The sequence below is a fragment of the Octopus bimaculoides genome, chromosome 16 (genome assembly GCF_046866305.1).
Source record: "Octopus bimaculoides isolate indiv1 chromosome 16, ASM4686630v1, whole genome shotgun sequence".
Taxonomy (NCBI): Eukaryota; Metazoa; Mollusca; class Cephalopoda; order Octopoda; family Octopodidae; genus Octopus; species Octopus bimaculoides.
In genome coordinates this window covers 10,110,093-10,135,870 of record NC_142943.1, presented here as the reverse complement: position 1 = coordinate 10,135,870, position 25,778 = coordinate 10,110,093, and the positions used below count along the sequence as shown (strand labels likewise).

Sequence of the window (25,778 nt, the reverse complement as noted above, 5' to 3'; positions counted from 1 at the left end):
ACATTTCTCCCTAAATATTTTTTTTCACATATACAATACATGCATGAAAAAAAAAAAACTCTCTACAGCAAGGAAAGCATTAAAAATATATGAAAGAAAAAATATTGTAACAAAATAATTTTATTAAGTTACTAAAGGCAATTTGAATTGCCCTGTTAACATAAGGATTGAATGTCTTCTCCTGTATATACTTCATTCTTTTGTGTTATCAGTCGTCTCTCCTACTACCCGGAACTACTCCCTTTGACATTCCTCTTTCATTCTTATCCCTACTCCTTCCTCGGTCACCTCACTGCTTTCACCTTCCATCCCCCCCACCACTTGCCATACTTCATTCTTCCCATACTCAAGCAGCTTCTACCTACCTGTATCAGTCCTCTCTTACTCTATTCACCTTGTTCCTTGAGGGCACATTCTGACACCTTAGTTTCACCCTGATAACTTCTACCCACCTTTTTATGTAATGCAAGGTTGCAATGTATCTCTATTCTACAACAGGAAATCTGTCCCTGCCTGTTCATTTATACTTTAATGTCTTAACACCCTGCGTAAGACCACCTTCCTCTTCAGTCTTGTGAGTTACACGGTGACCTCATAAGTACCATGAACAATGCACCTAATACACTCTTTGAAATGGCTGATGTTAGAAGGAAAACTCAGCCATAGAAATCATCATGCCAAAGCAGATGCTGAACCATGTCACAATCCTCCAACTCATTAGATCAGGTAAAATCATCTGAACCATGCTAGTATGGAAGATGGATGTTCGATAATGTTGGTTTGTATTATTTTTGGTAATTGTGAAACACCGATTATACTTCCTGTGCAGTTAATTATCTTCCTTTACATTTGATGCAATTGTCTGAATAATTAAGTGCATTTAGAAAGAGATAGAGATCGATTCCTTAAACATCTTTTACTACCTTCAAAAATAGCGAGATTGTTTCAGTTAAGGAAACCTGTCTAACTGTAATTCACAAGGCTTTCTGTGGGTTATACATACACATGGGTACCTAAAAGAAACTAGAATTTTGTAATATTTTCTTCACTTAGATTTAGATATACTTATATAGCCTTCAAAGTATTCTACTTTTGAAGTAATGCACCAGTGCAGGTGCATTTTCCACTATTCAAAGCAGTACATACACTCCTCTCCATACACTTTCCGCAACTTTGTAGGCTTCTGAGCAGGTATTACCCTGACAACTCTGTGCCATGGTCAATATGACGATCACATATTACACATGTTCCTTCCAAGCACTGCCGTAAACAGCAGAAGTGAGCCAGAATGTTGAAACTCTGCAGAGCAGAGATCAGTCAATTTTTGCCCAACAGCTTCACTCTGGATACTCTAGCTTCATTACTATAGCAACAGGCTGGACACCTATTGATCAGACCTCATACGTATATAATCAGGTGCAGACAGAAGTTTGTAGGCTTCTGAGCAGGTATTACCCTGACAACTCTGTGCCATGGTCAATATGACGATCACATATTACACATGTTCCTTCCAAGCACTGCCGTAAACGGCAAGAGAGGACACTAAATCACACTGGGTCAATCTTAAGAACTGTTGGCTCTCAAAGAATATCTCCAAAACAAGAATCTGCTTTGACAACAAATAATCAATTTTTTTGAAGATTCAATGAAGTGGATTCATGGAAAAATGAGAAAAAGATGTTATTTGGTTACTACTATGTTATTATTTGACACTGCCACTACTATGGCAGCTTTGGATATTTAATTTGTCTGGAATTGCAAGAAATTTAGAAACAAAAGCGGGGGGTGCAGATTTTAGTTAATTCTGGACTTACCTAGGCACAGTATAATGTAAAGCTGTTTCACCATCTTTGTTAGTTATGTCTAAATCAGCTCCAGTTTTTGTCAAGTTTATTGAATCTGTTTCCTTGATAACAAGCGGCCATCAGGAGAGTTTTACCACCTGAATTTGTTTGGTTAACCTGAAGAGAAGACATGTGAAATATATTAAAGAGAGGAGTGAAGAGAGAGTAAAGAAAATGTAAGAGTGACAAAAATATGAAAGAAAGACGATATGTGGTTGTCTGGGTGTCTTTCGTCTTTCATGATCATCATCGTCTAATGTCCTTCCATGATCATCATCGTCTAATGTCCTTCCATGCTGACATGGGTTGGATGGCTTGACAGCTGGCCAGGCAGGAGCATGCACCATGCTTTTGTGCCTGTTTTGGCATGGTTTTTCACAACTGGATGCCCTTTTGAACAGAAACCACTCCCCAGACTGTGCTGAGTAATAACTGTTTCAGCTGCCATTTTCCCCAGCAGAAAACTGAATTTCACAGAAGCCTGCTGTTCCTCCATTTCAGCCATCACAAAAATCTACAAACAGGAAGAAGCAGGACAACTTCATTCGATGTCTGTCATCAGACTGATGCCTGAGGGTTTATTATTTTTGAGCATTCTTACAGTAAGAATGATTTTAATGACTTTGAAAGGACTCATTTGGACAATTTGAGAAGGATTGCTGGGAATCCATCAGGGCCAGGAGCTGAATTTTTGTCCACCTTATCTATGGCAAGTGTTATCTTTAATGTCAATGAAATTTATTTTTGCCTCTTTGGTCATGGGTTAAGTGGCAAAAAATTGTACTGGTTTCTTGACTTGCCTCTCCCAGAGGAGTGAACACACATTGGAACTGCTCATTCAGTATTTCACTTATCCTCATTGGATCTCCTGTGACAGAGCCATCTTTTTGGAAGAGGGGGCTTTATCTTGTAGTGCACTGAAGTTGTTTCTTTGGCAAAGTTAAAGCTTTAGGGCTTGACTTAATATTTTCTATAACCCAGGTTTCCTTATCTTCTTTCTCTTCTCTTTCCTTATCTCTCTATTGATGTAGACTTTTCTCAATATCTAATAGTGCTCTCTTCAGACACAATTTTTCATTACTTTTGAGGTTCCTTCAGGTAGTTTGCAGTCTTTGTCATCTCATGGAAATTTTCCTCTCTAGGGATCTAGTTTTGGTGTATGTCGAGCTGGTGCTCTGTGACAGATTTGTCACACATGGCTTGAATTATGGACATTTTTGTTCCATGTCAAATATATATATATATATATATATATAAAAAAATTTTATAAAGAATATTCAAAAGGAATATTTTATTGAGCTTATATTAAGTGCTCTATTACTTTGAGCAAATAGATATATATGTTATTATATCATGAATAAATTTAGAAAATTATTAATAATATTCACAGGAAATCAATATCCAAATTTCCGAAAGATTTATGTTTAATGTGACACAATTATTTTGAATTATAATTAAATCAAAATTTAAGATGTACAAAATATATATAAATGTGCATAAAAGTAAATGCATATATAAATGTATATAAAAATGTATGCGTAATTGAGTATAAATATTATGAAAGTCTAAAAATTAAAAAGCATCTGACGATCGTTTCACGGACATTGTTGCCTCCACAATGTAATCAATATAGATAAGCATACTGGCAATAATTCCGCTCTTCAGAGATGAATGGAGTTTTTATATATGTGTTAAAAACGAATGATATATATATATATAAGATATTAATTAAAATATTTAAATATATTGAGAATATTAAAATGTATACTGTCCTTTGAGTCTGTAAAAGTAATCCCTCCTATAATTTGGAAAATTCATATTTTTCATTTGTAGAAATTTTAAATATATATTTTTTTTAAATTGATATGTTTTTCAGAAAATATATATACACACACGCACATATATATATATATATATATATATATATAATATAGATTTAATCAAGATTAAATGTGGTACTTAAAATGTTTGAGGCACCAGAATTTGGTAGGGTAAAAACCCAAATCAAAATCGAGAGATTTGGTGATTAAAATTTGAAGAATAGCAACAAAAATTCAATAGGTCATAGCAGTACGTATGTTTCGTACAAGCTCCATTTATTCATTTAGTGAGAACACTACATAAAATGTACAATGAAAATGTACTCCTTAGCTGCATTTTAGAAAGTCATTTTGTAGATGTGTGCAAAAAAGAGTAAGAGAAGAAAACATACCATCTTGACTATGCTGCTGTTCAACAGTCTAGTGAATCAAACAAGAATTTAAATTCTATATAATCTAATTGGAGGGGTAGTAGTAATTTCAAATTTAGAGGAAGGTAGATTAAGTAGTGATGGACAGCAGGTTAGGGGTAAATCAAGCATGAGGATAAAAAAAAAAAATGGAAAGACAATACCCTAAGGAGTGGTTAGAGAAAATTTAAGGTAAGGGAATTAAGGTCAAGGTATTAAAGAAATATATCTATTCTACAGTATATTTAGAATAATACAAGGAAACACTAAAGTACTAAGTTTAAAACCATAGGGAACATTAATAATTAAATTAGAACAAGATAAACATTTATAGTTGAAATAAGATATACATTAATGTGGGGTAGTAGAAGAGATATTATTTATGAGTAAAACCATAATATTAATGGCCAAAATCTGAACAAAAAGAAAGGGGGGAAGAAGGAGGAGGAAAAAAAGGAGAGGAATAAAGTTAGAAAAACGGGACTAAATTAAGAGAATTAAAGCTAAGGTTTTCGAAAAAGTAATATGGTAGAAGAGACTCAGAATTACCTAGAGAAAATGTAGGAATATTATCAGTGGGTTGGGAAAGGTTAAAATGTATTCTAACTTTTATATTTAAAAGTTATAACTCAAAGTAGTTATTAGTCAGGGAAATGAGAGAAATTAAAGTAAAAAATTATTAGCAAGATTAACTTTTTAAAATGTTTACTTTTTTAAAATATTTAAAGGTGCGGGAGTAACAATGCACACATAGAACCCTAAGATCATATCTATTGTTAATTAGATTGGGATTATCCTTAAGTTTAAAAATTTCATAAATTTCCATAGAGCACAGTCCACAGCCATATCTACTATTTCTATAAGGTTGTGCTCTCCTGACGATTTCCCATTTAAGATTAAAATCGATACCATTTTCCTTCAATTCCCAAATTTTATTAGATAATGATGTGCTATTGGCTTTATGTTTAAGTCTAAATGAAGAAAAATAATTATATAATCGTTGTTTAAGGTTGATTGTGCAACCAACATAAATGTAATTATTAGTTGGGGTAGCTACAGTACATTTATAGACCCCATTATGGGTTATATATATATATATATATATATATATATATATATAGTCAATTCAAATAAATGAATAAAATGAACAGAGAAGACATGCACAAGAAATGTATTAGCTTGGCTCTCAGTAGAAAGATTTTTCAAGCATAGCTCTACATTGGAAAGAAAGGGAGATGAAACTGCCAACAGCATGTGTATAAATACATTGGACACAATATTTCGTATGTGTATTTCATGTGCAAGATTCTTGATGTGGATACGTGTGTTGAAAGAAATACAATTAAACCTTGAGAGAGGCATTATGCCGGTAATAAAGGACTGAACCAGTGCGTGTGTTTATTACCGGCATAATGCCTCTCCCAGGATTTAGTTGTATTGGACACAATGTTTTACAAATAGTAAAAATTATACAAATCAACACAGAATGCATTAAGGTGGCAAGCTGACAGAATTGCTACTGCAACAGACAAAATGCACAGCACTTCCAACTTTAAGTTCTGAGTTCAAATTCTATCAGGGTCATCTTTGTTTTTTGTCCTTTCAGGGTTGATAAAATAGGTACCAGTTGAACCTTGAGGGTCAATGTCATCAACCACTCCCATCTCTAGAAATTGCTGGCCTTGTGCCAAAATTAGTAACCAATATGTGTGAAACACATTTACTGTATGGTTTATTCTTCCTTTCAATTTTGTTCTAAATACATTGCTCATTCAAACATTGATAGAAACACAATGATTTAGCACCTATGTGTCATTAGCTTCAAAAATGAAGAAATTACTTCAGTCAGAAAATATTGAAGACTCCTTGACCCAAGTTTTCTTATTTGTTTCAATGTGTACATTATTCAAATTGTTATTGTATCTAATAGTTTTTACAAGCTTTATTTATATAAACTACTGGATAAGTAATACATTCCAGTGTTGGTTTATAATTTTTGATATTAGTAAAGCACTTATTGTATTTCCTGTACAGTTATCACAATTTGTCTTTTTCTCAATGTGCATGCACTTTCAAATGTCAATTGCATCAAATGCCATTACTTAATCATCTTCTAGCAGCTTTAGAAATGCCAAAAAAATTATTTCTGCTGGCAGTGTCTCTAAAGTTATATTTCAGAAGGCATTTTGTGGCTTTCATATTGACATAAAATGCATTCCAGTGTTGCTTTAATTTTGATATTCATAAAACACTATTTCCAGTGTCGATAATGATTTTACTTTGATTTCTATCTTTAAACACATTATCACATTTGAATCTGGACTACATTGAATGCAGTTACTATATATTTGTTGCTGTTTGATGTTTCCTGAAGGGGAACGAACATGTCAACCCTGACCTCCTTGCTGACTTTGGGATTTATGACAAAACGTTTTTGACAGCTTTTGACATGTTGGTGAATGGCATTCTTCATTCCCTTCCAGGTTTGTCACAGATTTTAGTAAATATTTTATCCCTTCCAAAATGGCCACCAGAAATCGGGTTGTCATGACAGGCCTTCAGTGCAGTTTAGCCTAGGGGAGCATATCCCCTGGGGTATACTCTGGTCCGGGCTAAGCTATAGCCATGTTTAATCTAGGCAGGGATTAATTTGGCCTGCTACCACAGGTTCAGTCCCACTGTGTGGCACCTTAGGCAAGCTTTGGGCCACTCAAGCTGTTGTGAATGGATTTGGTAAATCAACTGAAAGTCTTTAGTCCAGGGTCGAATTGTTTGACAAAAAGTAGTGCACCAACATAGCCATAGTCAAATGGCTGACACAAAATAGGAATGTATTATATGTTCAGTGATTTATTCTTATGTTGGTTTACATAATTTTTGATATTCATGAAACACTTAAGTGGCAAGCCAACAGAAATGTTACCACACTGAACAAAATGTGTAGCATTTCTTCTGACCTTGTTCTGAGCTCAGATGCTACTAGGGTCAGCTTTACTTTTTCTCCTCTTCAGTTCAATAAAATGAGTACAAGTTGAGCACTGGGGTTGATGCAATCAACTTATGTGCTCTCTCTAAATCGCTGGTTTTGTAACAAAATATGAAGCTGATATTTATAAAACAATTCCTGTACAGTTAATTATCTTGTCTTTTTCTATATGATATTCTGAGGCAACTGTAGTTCATTTGAAAGAACGCTTCTAAACCATCTTATTTACCAGCTTCAGAAATGGCAAAATAAATTACTTTGGTTAGGAAACTCTTGTTAGCTGTAGTCCAGATTCAAAGTATGATTGTAATCCCTTTGAAATTCAAAGGGACCAGCCTTGTCTCATTATCATGTCATGTTGATTCTTCCAAAAGATTGCAGTAAGAGTACATATGTGCGTGTGTGTGGAACACTGAGCCAGTTACATGTTTGCAGCTCAGCTGAGTGAGCAACTGAAATACTCATCAAAACTGAAAGCAGATCCACTTTATATATGTTAATAGTGCACAGATCTGTCTAGATGTTGTTTTAGAGCCATGGTGCTTAATTCATATTTCGTATGTGTATTTCGTGTGCAAGATTCTTGATGTGGATACGTGTGTTGAAAGAAATACAATTAAACCTTGGGAGAGGCATTATGCCGGTAATAAACACACGCACTGGTTCAGTCCTTTGTTAATTTATATAGTTTTTTGTTAAATTATTTCATTGCACTCTTGCAATCTCTTCAGTAACTTGTCTCTCCACTTCCATTTATAAATTAATAAAGGACTGAACCAGTGCGTGTGTTTATTACCGGCATAAAGCCTCTCCCAAGGTTTAATTGTGCTTAATTCAGTTGTACTTTTAATCACTGAATATAAAAACCTGGCTCATGAGAACTCTGTTCAGGTGATTATTCCCCTCAGTCTTCATTTCACCTTTGGAATGTCCTTTCATTCTGTTGATCATTTTATGCCCAAGGTAGTCAGCTCCCTTTTCTCCCCTTTCGACTTGTTACACAATATTGGTTGAGAGATAACTCTTCTGAGTTCTGTCTTTTGTCAACTTCTTTTAATCTCAGTGTGTCCAAGCTCACTCCTCACTAAATAAAAGCATGGCAGGGTTGCCAGTCTAGTTGTTGATGACCTGACCATGTGGCAAGTTGTACTGGGTTACATGTCATCAGTTCACAAGAGCAACTTTATATATGCTTGCAAAAATATTTATGTAGTAATTGACTTGTTGCTGTGAGAAAATCTCTAAGCCAAATAAAAACTTGATCCTATAAAGGGGATGTTTATGAAAATTTGAACAATATGCCAGTAGTGGTGTGTGTGTGTGTGTACTCTGACAAACACGCACACACTTAATGAAGATTTTTGGTATGAATAAAAGTTTCCAAATTGTGATTTAGTTTCTAAGGATTTAGTTTTTAACGTAGCCTCTGTGATGGTCAGAATTCTATAATTTCACATGTGGCATCGAATTTACTCTTTTCAGTGGTATAAATCTTCTCTCATATTGACTTATGTAAAATTTATTAAACTGCTCCAAGGAAATGAGGGTAAAATCTGGAAGCCGAGAAAAGTGGTAAGGGATCTTTGGCATTGGTTTTAAAATGCAGATGTTTAGATGTGTCATGAACATTTCTTACTGTAAAGTGTGAAAAATATCATTTCAGCCAGTGATCTTTTGACAACTGTAAAAGGACATCTTAGATCACTTAAACTTAAATACACCTTTTGAAATTTTATCTCCCCAATTAAATAGAATTGATAGCATTGATAGTTTATTCTATTTAAGAGAGCTCCTTTTTTTTTTTTTAAAATTTTGAAGTGCTTGTTATGGCTGGAAAGGAGAATTATAGTTAAGTTATAATGGACTTTTTTTATATATTGGTGTGGTCTGGAGGAAGACAATACACATGGTCTTTGCAGGCCCTCTGTGATGAGGTGGAGAAAAACATGGGCAGATAAGAATTTCAGAATGCTCCCATTCTGTGGAAAAAGAATTGAGCACATACTCGTCTTCAGCATGGTAATAGTATGGCCATACCCATTTTTTTCTTCTTTACCCAGTTCTGTACCATACACCAATGAGTGGATGCTCTCATTCAATATTTTGTCCCAAGATTGAAATGTTTTGCTCAAGACTATGCACTGAATCGGTGATTGGCTCAATGGAAACCTAATAACAATGTTATTTCTCATAAAATGCATGATTCTTAGTCCTGTCACATTTTTCTTTATGCTAATCCTATCTCTAAAGTCTCTTGAATGTTTGAGTCTGTGCTTATCTTTATTTTGATTCTGTTAGAAATGTTTGATTTCCTCAGTTTCCAATTTTAAATTTAGCAAAATTAAAAATTAGAAACGGTGACAAAATCAAACATTAAACCTTGTGAGATTTCAGTTTTTTTTTTTTTGTTCAGAGCTTCTGAATACTAGTAGCAGGGAGGAAAAGAATCTAACTGGAAACCCGTCCTAAATATTAGCACCAGATTCTGGTCATCTGGTTCCTCTAGCCTTACAGCAATGGACCACATCTTCAGCTTGACATGTAATTGCTCCATGTTGAGCCTGACCTGTGGGCCCCATCTCTGACCCACAGACCACTGGTTTATCAGCCTCAGGCTGCTGTATGTTTTCTAACTTCATAACAATTTGTGGCATTTTCCAGGTGTAATTTTTTGATAACTGCCGTTTTTTTTCTTTTTTTTTTTCTTTTTTTGTTTCCAGGATCTGCAAAATGTCCATCTTTCTTCATAACAAAACCTAAATATGCTAATTGACATGTTTCTGGTTTTAGACAAAGATCATATTAATTCATTTTAAGAGATTCCTTAAATGCTCTTTATGTTCAACTTCAGTTGGTGATATAATGTCATTCAGGTACACATAAGCATATGAAAAATCCACAAGCATAATATCCATTAGGTGTTTAAAAACCCTTGGGGCAGACTTTACCCCAAAATGTAATGTTTTATTGGTACAATCCATGAGTATTAATGGTTAGCTCTTTTGTTGCATTATCTAAAACTATTTATAAATATGGTTTTGCAAAGTCAATCTCAAAGCCATTTCCCTTCCTATTTAGTCAACAATCCATGTTGAAACGGTCCCTTGCTCCTATGTCAGTTTTCTTCAAGACTTGGCAAGTTCAAAGTGGTTTCTGTGGGGAGCGGGTTTTATTACAGGGTTGGGGTGCTAGTACTACACTCAGCCTTCCTCCCTTTCCCAACCTGGCTTAGGACAAGCTATGACAGGATTCGCAACAGATTGGATTCCGTTAAAAGCTCTTGAAGGTAATGAGTAGCCATGTTAAACTGGGTAATAAATGAAGTCTACAGAAAAATTGTATTTATCCCTTGTAAAATTCCTACTGCTCTTTTTTTTTTTTTTTTTTTTTTTTTTTTGTCTAATTAAAAAGGAAACATTTTGTTAAAGATATCAAAATTTTTAAGTTTTGATTTCTTCACTTGATTGTGAAACCATGATGAAAGCGAAGTAGTGGCATCGTGGAAGAACCATCTCAACAAAAACTGTTAAATTCACTTTTTAAAATTTTTTTTTTATATTCTTTGAGATATCGGTTTGTTATACAGCTGTAATCTGGTTACTAACACAATTCACCTTTTTGAACTCCTCAGTATATAGATATCAAATGTCCTGGCATTCGTGATTACACTTTAAATGAACTTGTGCACATGTATATATATGTATTTATATATGTATATAAAAACTGTATTGGTCTTAATGCAAATAAAATAATTTTTGTGAAAATCTAACTTGCTTGAATACTTCCAAGTCTTTTTAGTAGTGTCGTGCTTGTTACTAAACTATAACACCTTTTAGTATGCTTTTTTTTTTTTTTTTTTTATTCATGTACTAAAATAATGTACCAAGTCTATTTTATACACTTCAGTCCATGTCACTGCAGACCACAAATATTTGCATTTGAACCCACACTGCCCTGAATTACTGTGCAGGTATACATCTATGTGTACGTACACACGCGCACGCGCACACTTTCTTTCTCTTTTACTCTCTCTCTCTCTCTCTCTCTCTCTCACCATGGCAATCATAGTCCTGCTACCACCACTTTCCGTAGATGTAACTGATGAGGCTTAGAAGTGTTATAGGGCTTAGTTTACCTTATTCCAAAGTTAATGTAAAACACTGATAAAAGAAATATTTTAAACATTAACTAAAGATTTGAACAATTGTCTTCATTATAACCTCCGCACATGTATTTGTATACACTCAAACAAGATAGCTTACTCAGATTATCAATATTTACCTACTTGTGTACTGAAAATGCCTAAAAATTAAACATTTGAATCTACTTCAAAAGATAGTAGAAGGGTAACAGTTCTGACAAATTGACTGCAACGCCCATGTTGCACAAATATATGGGACGGTTAATTATGCTGCACCAGCTTTGTCCTCACTTCATTTCTGAAGTGTAAAATTGTAAAAACTCCAAAAATGTGAACTTTAAATGAAAAACTTGTAATACCATATTTAAACTGAAGCTAAATACCATGCTTTTTAGTTTTGGGTCGCAGGCCCTATTAGCTCCTCTACAGGAGCTAGCCTAAAAGTCTGCTTGAAATGCAGCTTTTAAGCTAGTATAAAATGGTAGACTTGCAGAGATATTGAATCCAGGACCCTGTAGTTATGAAGCAAACGTAACTATTTGACCATATTGTACCTTCACCACTGTTCATTAAACTTAAATGGTGGGTAATAAAATGTTAACACTGGGTACTGGAATTGGCTCAGTTTCATTTTCTACAATACTGAACAATTTGTAGTATTCTTTGCAAGCAGTATCTCTGCTTCATCTGGCAAAGAGATTTGACACTTGGATTAGTCTCTTCAGGGTATTGTTAGATGCATCAGCTTTCTTAAAAATATCTGAAGGCATCAGATTTATTGCTTCTTTTACTACTGATCAGATTTTTTTCAGACTTCCATTAAATTGGATGCAATCTTTGCATTTGTCTTCAGCAGAACATATTCTATTTCTAAGTTTTCTAATTGATAGCAAAAATCTAATGTTTTTGTTGTATCCCTGATTGACCATTCCTTGAACTAATTTTATTAGTTCTAATTTCATAGCAAAATAGCAAACTAAAAATCCTTATTCCTATATTCTATGTCACATGTTTTTTTTAAAGTCTTGCTTAAGACAATTGACACTTGCACATTAGATTTTGGGCTGTTAACAATTTAAACTAGAATTCATTCAATGGTCAATAAGGTATATTTTCAATGAAATGTTCAGAAGCTTAGTGAGAATGGATAATAAATTCTCATATTGCATTACACAGAAGTTGAACACACACATAAAATCTTATGCAGATCTCATTAAAACTTGAACATTTTATTCGTTCTGGAATCCCTAAGCTTCTGTCTCTACTGTCTTCTGTTCCTTCTCGTACACCTTCATCCATGCTATACACAATCTCATTATTGATATCCATGCCCTTTATTGTTGCCATTCTTCCACTTTTCCAACTTACCTCTCTCCAAAGCTGACCCCACCTTCCTTAGTAGGGGTCTGCAATTTACACCACTAACACCTATCCGTGACTTTTGTACTTGCACAGAGGTCAAAAAGCTGCCATTTCTAGTATCACAGGTGTAAGAGGCGCAGTGAAATCAGTCTGCCCCCACACGTCTTCCCCTATATCTTTCCCTTATTCATTCTACTATTCCTCCCCTGCAGAATCCCATCTTCATTTTGACCCTGTCTTGTCCTTTCTTCCATCTCCCACTCTTCATTTCTTTGCAGCTTGTCTGTATCTTATTTAGTTACCTCATTCACAATGCCCCCCCCCCCTCCTCGGTCCCTCTTTGCTCCTGTATTTCCACACCTGCTTATTTCTTTTCAACACCACCTTCACCAAACCCAGCCACTACATTTTGTACATTATGGATGTTTTCCTTTGTTCAATATAAGAACTACAGGGATTTGCAAACTGGCTACTGACTTGCATACTTCCATACACATACATACACCACACTAACAGATGTCTACACTATTCTTCCTTATGCCCTATTCCAGAGAAAAACTAACATGGGCTTCTACACCTTCCCTTATTTCCATCCCATAGTACAACATTCCATATTGGATTCTAACCTTTTATCTTGGATCTCTTCCCCACTTAAAAATTCAATATTTTTTGTCTGTCTGTTCTTTCTGATGGACTAACATGAGAAGTGTCATTGCACTCCACGCTCATTTCAAGTCTCCAAGTGTTGAACTGACATTCGTCAAACTTTGTTCTTAAAACCGCACTAAAAAGAATACAATTCATGCACACACAATTCCAAATAACATGCATAAAGTTGAAATTAGTTAAAATAGTGGTGATTTGTTTTGATTCAAGCCTCAATTGTTAATCTAGAGATATGGCATTTGTCAACTTTTTGTTCCTGAATCTAGCTGTTTCCATAATTGAAATATATTTTATATATAAAACAAATGGTAATATGCAAAGAAAAAGAAAATCTCTTTGAATATTTTTTCCTTTCAAATATTATGAACTTCAAGCAGATAATTGCATGGTTGTAAAGCTCCATCTATATTACTGTTAGGTTATTGAATTTGAAGAGAAGAGGTTGTTCATGAAAAAGGAGAAAGAATGGACAGAGAAAAAGAATCAGGATAGTGAAGAGAGCTCTTGTGCAGGATCAATGTTTTAAATCCAAGTTGAGCATTGCTCTCTCTCTCTCTCTCTTCTGGTTACAAGCATTAGAAGCCTTCCTAATGATGGTTTACAACAGTGTATTTCACTAAAGGTGCTTGGGTGATAGGGAGAACCAAGCACTGAAAGACTGGGGTGATAGTCACACTTTGCAGATCAGCATTATCACTATATTTCATGTGCATCATGTAGAGTTTGCATTTTTAATTGAACATCTTCCTAATTAAACTTCAATTGAAATTTGTATTTTCCTATCTTTCGTGGCTTGTATTAGTCAACATCACACTTAACAATAACCAGATTAACACTTCTGTTAAAATCATTTCTGACTGAGTTTCATTAGAGATACTAAGTTGGTATTTGGAGCATATCTTAAGACATTCTTACATAACCTAAAAGTACTAGTACACAATTTTATCTAAATCTAGGTCGAGTTACTCTTTAATACTAAGAAACACAGCCCTTCTAAATGCACATATGAACAAATGACTTGACACATGCAAGATGGGCTTCTGCACAATTTCAGTCTCCCAAATTTCATCCAGAAGATATTGGTCAATAGAAAACTCTGAAGTGACGTTCAGCTGGACTGAATCCACCACCATATGGAGTTGAAGTGACCTTTCTAGATGCATGTTAAGTCAAGGTTACTATCAAGTTATTGCAGTCTAAATAGATTAATTTTGTTTGGGGACTTGCCCGTTATGCTTAACCAAGCCTGCATTGCAAAAATAAAAGAATTGAAATGAATCCCCCCCCTCCTATTGAGTCCTAATCAGGGACAAAATACATCTAGCCCCCAACAAACATTAGTAGTGTGGAAGAATATCCAAGGATGAAAAGATTTGTGAGCAAGTTTGAAAGTATTTTCTCCATTTTAGTGTGTGTGTGTGTGTGTGTGTGTGTGTGTGTGTGTGTGTGTGTGTGTGTGTGTGTGTGTGTGTGTGTGTGTGTGTGTGTGTGTGTGTGCGTGTGCGCGCGTGCGTGTGTGTGCACCTCCCTCCCTTCCTCCACTTTCATTTTGAACTGCAGAAAGGAGGGCTTCAGCTCCTTCTGAAAACCTTTATGGTGACTTGGGACAGATTTAAATAACTCATAATCTTCTTCACTACCTATTACACCTGATTTAGAGGTGTGGTAACGAAATATTACTGAATCTGTTAACTGAACATCACCTGTCTGGTTTAAACTGAAGAAACCAGATTAGCTTTTGCAGTATATTTTTTGTTCAAAGCATGGTTACCTCATAATGGTGAAGTTTTTGATCTGATCTAATCAAATTTCCGTCTGGATATCAATTTTTCTCTTAAATATATATAGGAAAATGAAAAATAATAATAAGGCAGAATGCTAAACTGGAAGCATATTTTTATAAGGATTTCTAACCGGTTTTCATTGCGAAAGCAAATTATCAAGAATGAGAATGAAAATTTTTTTTACAAAGAAGTACAAAATGAAGAAAATAATATATAAAAATAATATATAAAAAGATAAATATACCAATACATTATATTGTCTTCGAGCTTTTGAAGTTCAATGGTAATCCATGTATATAATGGTTGGAAAAATAAGGATGCATGAGAATTGAGAGTTGTGTTAGGCTTAAAAAAAAAGGCTAAAAGTTTGTGTTAAGCAGGAAGTGTGGTGTCAACAGGAAGTGTGTGTAAGGGGAGACAAGTGTTTTTAGTTAGAATTATGAACTCTTTTTCAACAGGAAGTTTGTCTCCCCTTACACACACTTCCTGTTTTGACACCACACTTCCTGCTTAACACAAACTTTTAATCCTTTTTTTAAACCTAACACAACTCTCAATTCTCATGCATCCTTATTTTTCCAACCATTATATATATGGATTACCATTGAACTTCAGAAGCTCAAAGACAATATAATGTATTGGTATATTTATTTTTTTATATATTATTTTCTTCATTTTGTACATCTTTGTAAAAAACATTTTCATTCTCCCTCTTCTTGAAAATTTGCTATGCAAAGAAAGCCGGTTAGAAATCTTTATTAAAATATGCTTCCAGTTTAGCATTCTGCCTTATTATTTTTCATTTTCCTATTATTTCTCCACATGCAGTTAACACAAACCCACTATTTACTGACTTATATTTATATATATTCTCAGTGAAACCTATGCTTTCTAAGAATAAGTTCAATTGCTGCTTCATCTCAAACACAGTTTGTCGAAACTTCTTGAATGTATATATTCAGCTGAATTTATGTCCAACAGGAAAAGATCCATGCCATTTTCCACAATTTGGGACTCTAAGGATATTAGAAAATGCCCACCATGTCAGTTTGTGATACATTAACTCCTTTCATATATTCCATTATGAATCATTTTACAATAGGCTGTCCCCTTTTGGAAAAGAACCAGTTATCTTCCATTGGTTACTAAGGTGCTATCACTAGAATTATTAGTGGGGAATTAACCAGTTTCTCACAGAGGGGGGATATTATTTTTATCTTTCTTCAGTGGACCATTTAGGAGGTTATCAGTCCTCAGTATGGAAGGTATTTTTTCCCTCCATTGCTCCTCAGCAATTCTCTTAACAAGGACAACATTGCAGTATTGTAATATCTGAAGTATATATAGTCAACCTTGTTAACATTTTTGATTTCCCAGATGATTCTTCCACCTTGATTTTGGAAAGGGTCTGTGATTCAATAAGTCCCTTCACTGACTGGAGGACCACATTGACATTTTTGATTGGTTGTGGGTCAATAGTTAGCTTTAACTTGTTTCAGTCACTTGACTATGACCATTCTGATATACCTGAAGGGTTTTGGTAGAATAAATCGACCTCAGGACATTTTTTAAGCATACCATGCTTGGCAAAAGAGACCAATTAGAATAACTAAGTTATGAAGACATAACCACACCAACAGTTTGTCACACACACGCATGGCTTCTTTCAGTCTAACAAATCCACTCAAGTCTTTGATTGGCCTGAGGCTATAGTGAAAGGCACTTGCCCAAGGTGCCATGCAGCGGAACTGAACCCGGAGGCATACAGTTAGAAGTAAATTTAACACAGCCATACTTTTTTTTTTTTTTATTTCTCTTTCGTTTGTTTTTATTTCATACATAGTTAACTTGATGTGGGATGGCTTTATTAAACACAAAACAAATACTAAAAAAGAAAATATGAATATTGACTGAACTGTGACTTAAGTAGCTTGAAAAGACTAATTACACAAAACATTAATTTAGAATAAAGCTTGTCATTTTATGAATTAAACGAGATATGCTTACTTGGTCACACTTTGCTACTTCAATAAAACGTTTAAAAGACACCCTAGTCTGTTATACTAATTTAATGGAAAATAAAAATACAAATATATAGATATTGACCTAAATTTTAACTTTAGTGATTTAAAGGCATCAAGTCACTAGTTATATATCATTAGTATACTTTGAGATCTGCTCATTAATTTCGTATGGACTGGCTGTACAAGAAATCTTTTGATTTATACTATTTATCTTACAGAAGAGTCAACAATTTCATAACACCCTAACATTAAAGCAGCTAGGAATGTATTTTTTTAATGTTTCAATAGAATTCAAGTTTTATTTTCATGTTTAAAGCAGTTTTTTGCAAACAATTCTTCAACAATATTATGTAAATCTTTACTCCTAGATTGTCTTAGCAAAGATGACATCGCAAAAACTAGCCTTCCTCTTCAGGAATAGAAATTACTTCAGTTCTTAATCACTAACTCTATACGAAATTGAAGTGACTCCCATAATGTGATACTGAATTTACATTTGGGATAGTTTTACTACAGATAGCCTTGGCTGTAACCCCACCACCCAAAAAGCTGGACAGAGAAGGTGGGGGAAAACTGATTGTTTGGTACAAACACTTGCTAACCTGTCTCCACCTCTGATCCAGATGTGCTGTCTTTGCACTCTGCTTTTTATAACTGCTGCTACTACAGTGGCTCCTTCTTTAAGGATCACTCCACATCACTTAAGGATACCCTCAAGTCATTTGTTCCACCTCCACTTAGCACGTTCTACTCTCCCAGGTCCTCACTAATGAATTCATGCATTCCTTCTCAAGAGCACCCACACTTTGGCATTCTTTCCTTGCTCATGTCTACCCCTTCACCTTGGCCCCTACCTGTCCTTGATTTCCTATGGCAGTGTCCATTCTCTTAGAACCATTTGAGCCAAACCTCTGGACTAAAAAATGTCATGTCCTGTTACACCCCTTCCTGTTGCGAAACCTTGAGGGTTGTGGTTTTTACTACTCAATCTGCTGAAACTCTGCAAAACATGAATGTAACTCCTTGTCCAAGTATGGTTGTGCAGCTAAGTTTCCTTTGTAACCACGTGGTTTTGGGTTCAGTTCTACCATGCCCCATGGGTAAGTCTCTTCTATTACAGCCATGAGTCAATGAATGCCTTTTGTGTGAATGAATTTGATAGATGGAAACTGGAAACTTTTAAAGTGCATGTGTATGCATGTCTTTGTGTTGAGAACTGGCATTGGTTTGTTTGTCCCCATAACTTAGTAGTTCAGCAAAAGAAAACAATAGAATAAGTAGGAAACTTTAAAAAGCAAAATACTGAGGTAGATTTATTTGCCTATACCAGTCGAAGAATTGGCTCCAGCATAGCCACAATCCAATGACAAATAATGCATCATAAACAAATAGATGTACATAGAAAATATTTGATTTCTTTTGTAATTGAGGCTTTTAGCTGTTAAATCTACAATCTAATATAGTTGTGAGGTGGGGAAGGAATTCCCACGTTAACCAGTTCACAGTAACATTCCTCCATGAGTAATTTTTAGATATTTCATTAACAGTGAGTAATGAAGAAAGGTGACATTGAAGTTTATCAACAACAGAATTGATAAAGCAGTAAAAATATTCCAGTAACGACGTTGGTCTAATTATTCCTTTAATCAACTACTTCAGTATCTAAATGTTATAAACATTTTTTTCAATTTTGGTATTTATCTTCTTTAATCATATAGACAGCATTTTTAATCAAGAAACTGTTTATTATACAATATTTTGAGTCAATAAAATTTATTTGTTCACGTAGAGAAAATATTTTGAGTCAATAAATCTTATTTATTCACGTAGAGAAGTTGCTCACTTTGGTTATACAGAATTATTATATTGTCATGTCTGTGGTGGATATGTTTGTGACATTCCAACAAAAAGCAAAGGTTTCTTTCTCATGTATGAATAGTGCTTTTCCAAAGTTCTAGAGATTGAGAAACACATTTGCATCCCAATCATTTCAATATTATAGAGAAAAACTTGTTTTAAATCTCTGAGTGGGAGATGTACAGTAACAGTACTGGATAGTAATGTTTATATGCCAACAGAATGTGGTAGTCCTATAAAGGATGATGATACTATTTTAGCCCCAGGAAACTTTTCTTTTTCCAGCTGGCTATCAACGCACAGTTTGTGTCTGTATAGCATTTACAAGGGAGGTCATCGTTCTCATCTCTAGCCTTATGTGATACTTGGACCTAGGTTTCTGGATGTTATCCGTCCTCAGTGTGGGACATCCATAAGGTTAGAGATGGGAGCGATGACCTCCCTTGCAAGTGCTATACAGGCGCAAACTCTGTGTCACTAGCCAGCTGGAAAAGCTGTTTTCCTGGGGCTAAAACAAAAATATCGTCCTTTATAGAACTACCACACTTTATTGGCATATATAACATTACATTTCATTGTTCACCATCTATTTTTCATATTGGCATGAGTTGCACGGTTTGACTGGAGCTGACCAGCCCAGGCCCCAATTGTCTTTTTTGGCCTGGTTCCTATTGTTGGATGCCCTTCCTAATGCCAGTTTGAAAATATGAAATTAGATGAATAATACAAGACAGAACAAAATAAAAAAATAATAATCCAGTAGTTACTAGACTTTAAAGGATATTGTTGAAGCAGATACGTTGAGGACTTACCTAGATGTTAATGCTCTCAGATGGTGACAAAGTATCACATGTGGAGAGATGCTGTTGATACTATTCCAAGAAATATATTTCAGTATGGAAAAATCAACCATAACAGTGGATATTAAGTATTAAAACTCCCAGTTGAGGAGTCTTAATAATTAAGGAGTTTTTATACAGTTGCTAAGTTTGCTAAAAGATAAGATGTAAATCTCCCTCAAATCATACCCTGTTATCTTAAAAGAAAGACATCCATACTCATAAAACAATGGGATGGCCATGATTAAAAGCTTCCGAGACACAATCTTCTTGATCTAATTAGACCTAAAGTTACATCTACCAGGTTTTCAATTCTGTAGCATTTAAGTCAACACTTTGTAATTTAAAATATAAGCATTCATGCCAAAACAAGGTGGGATCTCTACATGATCACTTAACATGCTAAAAATAGCAAATAAATCTGTCAAGTCTTTCCCTATATCAAAAACAGGAGGATTCATGCTGCATCTTAAAGATGAGATGATCACAGCTTGAACACCTTTTGATGAGAGGCCTATTCATTCAAGGCTGACCTTGGGTTATATAAATCTTTGGAAACAGTTTTGAAGGAACTTCAAGTAAATTAATTTAAAGGATCTCTTTGTAAAACTTGCAACAAGATAGAATAAGTACCAGGTTTTAAAAAAAATACTCGGGTCAGTTCATTTGACTAAAATTTCAAGGCACTGCTCTAGCATGGCCACTAATGGCTGAAGCAAGTGAGATAAGACAGTTCTAGAACCTCTCTAGGAAGATGAATAAAAATTTTGAGGTAGAAAATTAAATATAATCATGGTAAATGGCTGAGAAGAGATAAGCATGTTTGAACCCGCTTGTCATGAGTTCAGGTCTACTGCAAGGAATTTTTTAACAGATTACTTTTTTTTTCTACATTACATCTATGGCTGTTTTAAGAATAAGTATTTTATTAGTTTTCCATCCTAGGGACAGAATTATTTTTTGTCTATTACAAAGCCACAGCTAAATACTGGATCTCTTGGAGACACTCTTCCACTTCAAAACCTAAGAATCCTGTTAGTGACAATGCAGAAATGGCAGCATTACAGACAATATATTAGTGGATAGCAAAAGCATTAAAGCAGAGGAAAAAATTACTTTTCATGTTTGTTTCCTCCCAGCTTGAAAACGAGATGAGATGAGGTGCAGTGATAGAAACCCAGAGGAAGATGTTGAACAAAATACTTTTGCATTTTCAGTTCATATATAACCAATTTGCCTCAAATTAAAAACCATGATATTGATTTCTTAAGCAGAAGGGATAAAATTATGGGGGAGAGGAATAATTCACTAAACCAATTCCAGTATTTAACCAGTGCTTTGCTTTTCATTCTTCTTTGTTTGCCTAAATGAACTGACAAACCTTTTCAATGTTTCCAAAAGTCATGGGTGCTGTGTTGTTTTTTGATTTTGTAAGCATGTCCATGAGTGTTTGTACTTGAGTGTGCATAAGTGTTTCTAAATAGATACCTTTGAATTCCATTTGTCTGTTAAGCATATTCTGACACCAAACAGTTCAGGTAGAACTAGTCAACACAAGCCTACACAAAACATGTGCATGGTTGCTTGCCATGCTAGAAATAATAGCTTAACTTCCTTCAAATCACACTCTATTGCCAAAAAATACAGGCATATTGGACTGTAGATCCTAAATATGCAAAGAGTATAAAAAGATGAGCTGGTCAAATATAGAATGTCTTTGATAATAGATTTACATCATCAGAGCTGATTTTGGTTGAAGCTTTTTGTTGCCGTATTTCTGTTGAAATACATTCTTTGTCTCGGTTATTTCTGATGATAAAGTTGTAAAATAACTTTTGTCATTATTAAGGTGGTGTTTGGAACATAAGCGTAACTTGAAATTTTGAAGTTTTACTGAGTAATATTACTTGATCACTGCTGTAAACAATAGTTGCATTGTAAAATGAATGAGTGATTCTTTGGCTTGCAATGCTGTGTTCAGTTTACTTGCATTCTGTTCAGGTGTTGGGAAGATTTACCTCTCATCTGTTTCACGTCACTGAAACTGATGAAAACCATTGCCCCCATCAGACTAACACATATAGAAACACAGATGGAGATTTTTGAAAGAGATGACTTAGCTGCTTCTGATCTTGTTATATAACAATATGCTGAAATTTGGGGAGAGTGGGGATAGTTGATGATAAACCCTAAAAGGATGAAAGGCAAGATCGACATCAGTAGAGTTTGAACTCAGAACATGAAAGCAGATGAACTTCTGCTAAGCATTTTGTCCAATGTACTAATGATTCTGCCAGTTCATATCTTATGGCAATATGACCATTCTTTTAACTTGCAGATCTATATCCAGTTGGAGACTTCATAACAGGGCTAGTATCTGGTTGTCTTGTGTGTTTTCTTGGCTAATGTATTCTTAGGCATTTTGTTTTTTTGTTTTTTTTCATTCTGAGTTTAAATTTCACCAGGGTTGACTTATCCTTTCAGGGTCAATAAAATAAGTACCAGTTCAGTACAGGAGTTGGTGTAATGAACATATACCCTCCCCTGAAATTGCTGGCCTTGTGCCAAAATTTGAAACTAATATTTTCTGTTATTTGATCATTTTCTAAGACGGACAGCAGATACAATTAAGCTATTGTTTTCTTTCTTTTTTTCATTCTATGCATTTTATTTTCCAACCGTCCACCTTCCAATATAAGTCAGTATGTCAGGCAATTACTTACAAAAAAGCATTCCAGCTATGACTATCCATTCTTTTTCAAAATATTATTTTCAGGTATTGTGTATCTAGGACTATATTTCTAATGAGACTTCACTTTTCAACTTCAATAAAGAAAAGAAAGGCCACATACAACAAACAAAATTAAAATTCTGTTCTAATTATATATCTGTTGTTTACATTGGCTCTTAATTACACATTTATTCATCTTTTGTTTTAGTTGTGATCTTTTTCTCACTTGTTCTTTATTGCTTAATTGCAATTACACCTGTGTTTTTAGTTACCTGTATGGTGTAAATTACAGGTATTTATTTATTTATGTTTTTGTTTACATTGGGTGATACTTTTACAGGTATATTGTTTGTTGTTACTTGTAATGGTTTTGTTGATGTCTGAATAGATCTATCATCAAAGCATTCCAACTGTGACCATCCTGTCTTTTCTTAGGTGTAGTATCCAATAACTACAGTATTCTGTAATTATTTTCACTATGGGCACAGATATGGCTGTGTGGTTAAGAAACTCACTTTGTAACCGTATGGTTTCTGGTCAGTTTCACTGTGTGGCACCATGAGCAAGTACCTTCTATAGCCCCAGATTCTGTCTACCAAATCCACTCATATGGCTTTAGTTGGTCCAGGGCTACTGTAGAAAACACTCAACCAAGATGTTATGCAATGGTTGTGAACCCATAACTACATGGTTGGGGAGCAAGCCTCTTACCACACAGCCATTCCTGCATCTAACCATGTTTAGCCTGCATGTGTTTTATCAATTAGACCCTTTAGCGTTCAGATTATTCTGTGAAATGTAATGCTTATTAATTCATATTGTTCTAAATTTATCATTCGTTATCTCGTAGCTTTGAGATTTTGATGACTTGATTGTATATTTTTAGAATGTCATGGTAGGGTATGGTATGAGGGTCCAGATCTGGCTAGTCTGAGCATAAAGTAGGTTGAATATTTGGGGCAGATATGGCCGGTTTAAGGGCCAAATGGTTAAATAATAAAGAGGAACATGTATTTTATTCAATTACTTTATACCATTTAAATGCAGTTTACAGCAAGTAATTAACTATAAAGCTGAACATTAAAAAGCTGTGGATTCACCATGGATACTCACTAATTCATAAATATTTCTAATCAGTAGATCTCTGTCTGTTTACATTGGATAATATGTAATGTCACAGGTGTATGCATGCCTCTGTATTTCTGCTATGTGGGAGACATTTTTAAAGGAAAGCAGTGTAGTGATTGGACTGAATTGTATTGTACAGGGATTTATGAAAATATACATTGAAGTAGACTTTCACTGGTGTATGAATGTAGAGATACACCCAAATATCCAATAAGAGATATATAGCATTAACACTACACTGTTAAGGTATCGAGCTGGCAGAACTGTTAGCATGCTGGGTAAAATGCTTAGCAGCATTTCATTTGACTTTGTTCTGAGTTCAAATTCTGCCGAGGTCAGCTTTGCCTTTCGTCCTTTTCGGGTCAATAAAAAGGTACCAGTTGAGCACTGGATTCAATGAAATCAACTTACCTACTTCCTGAAATTGCTGGCATTATACCAAAATTTGAAACCATTGTTGTTGTTATTATTATGAAGGCAGTGAGCTGGCAGAATTGTTAGCATGTTGGGTGAAATGCTTAGAGGTATTTTGTCTCTCTTTATGTTCTGAGTTCAAATAGCACCAAGGTCAACTTTGCTTTTCATCCTTTCAGGGTCAATAAATTAAGTACCTGTTCTGTACAGGGGTTGATCTAATCTACTTACCCCCTCCCAGCAAATTTTAGGCTTTGTGCCTGTAGTGGAAAGGATTATTATTATTATGAAGGTAGGAAGCTAGCAAAATTGTTAGCGCATCAAGCAAAATTCTTAGTAGCATTTTGTCTCTCTTTATGTTCTGAGTTCAAATCCTGCTTAAGTCAACTTTGCCTTTCATCTTTTCAGGGTCGATAAAATAACAGTTGAGCACTGGAGTTGAAGCTTTTGACTTACTCCCCGCTCCAAAGTCGCTGGCCTTTTGTGTGTGTGCATGTGTGTGTGTGTTTGTTTGTTTATGTCTCTTTGTCTTACATCACTTGATAGTTAACAAGAAGCAATGCCATTCATTTCAACTCACTTGTGGGAAAATGATCAGCCATGGAGAAATATTACCTTACTTGGAAACAAATGAGGATTGGGGACAAGAAGGTCCTCCACCAGTCGATAATCTACTTCAGTGAATTCTGTCTAATCCATGCAAGCATGTAAAAAAAGCAGGTTAAAACAATGATTTTGATGAACCTTAAGTTTGACAGAAGCCTACAGGCTTACTGGGGCCAAATCTTGTCCTACTTTCCGTGATATATAAGCAACTGAGAGCATAATACTTCTCTAAATGGGACTAACTAAATGGTGTGCTAACAATTCCGCCAGATCACCACCTTAATAATAATAATAATGTTTATATCTTCTTCTGTTGATCTGAACAATTATCAGAGACATCACATGGTAGAAGATGGGTCACAAAGTGTCCAGCTGTGGCCAATCAGGCCAATGCATGCTCAGGTTTTGCCACAGGTCAGGCACTGGTGGTCTACTGGGAATGAAGGCAAGAAGTTGGCTCTGGACTCACACAGCTCATGTCATCTTTGTGCTCCTGTGATCCTATTCTGTTCGAAGGAGGTGGCACCTGTTGGTGCTGCTACATCAAGCAGGGCAATCCTGTGCTCGCATTTCCCAGGTCAATCAATAGATATTATAGGGCCCTGCACATTGATTTGCCTGGTGTGGCCTGTAATGTTGCTAAGACAACACTGGATATCAATGAAGAAAGGTGATAGGAGAGATGGCTGATAACAGGGACTGACTTGTCAGCATTTTATGTCCACTTTTCTACAATAGATTATACGACTGATTTCATATTCTAATATATCAATCAGTCATCCTATGAATAAAAAATATACATACATACATACATATATATGATGTGTATATAATAGTCTTAATTAGACTATTACAGTCTTTAATTTAATTCCCACTTTACATGCATAGATCATAAAAGAGTAATATTATAGACACTGTTTCTGTGATTAGGCCTTATATTGTACAATATATCAGTGTTTCTGTTTACCTGGGTTGTACAGGTATATAATAAATATATTAATATTTATTATTATACGAGCTTATCGCTATTACTATTTACCCAAGTATATTTCTCACTCGGTCTCTTACATTCTACACACTCTCTCTTTCTCTCTCTCATAGATGCTATTTTCTCTCTTTTAGTTTCTACTCTTTCTCTCTCTCTTTTGGATGCTACTCTCTTTCTC

At 34.8% G+C, this 25,778-nt stretch overlaps 1 protein-coding gene across 5 annotated transcripts in view; it reads left to right on the top strand.

The window, feature by feature from the left end:
- LOC106881175 (unconventional myosin-XV) overlaps positions 1–25,778 on the top strand; it is a 329,895-nt gene that overhangs the window by 55,940 nt on the left and 248,177 nt on the right. The gene's annotated exons all lie outside the window — the stretch shown is intronic.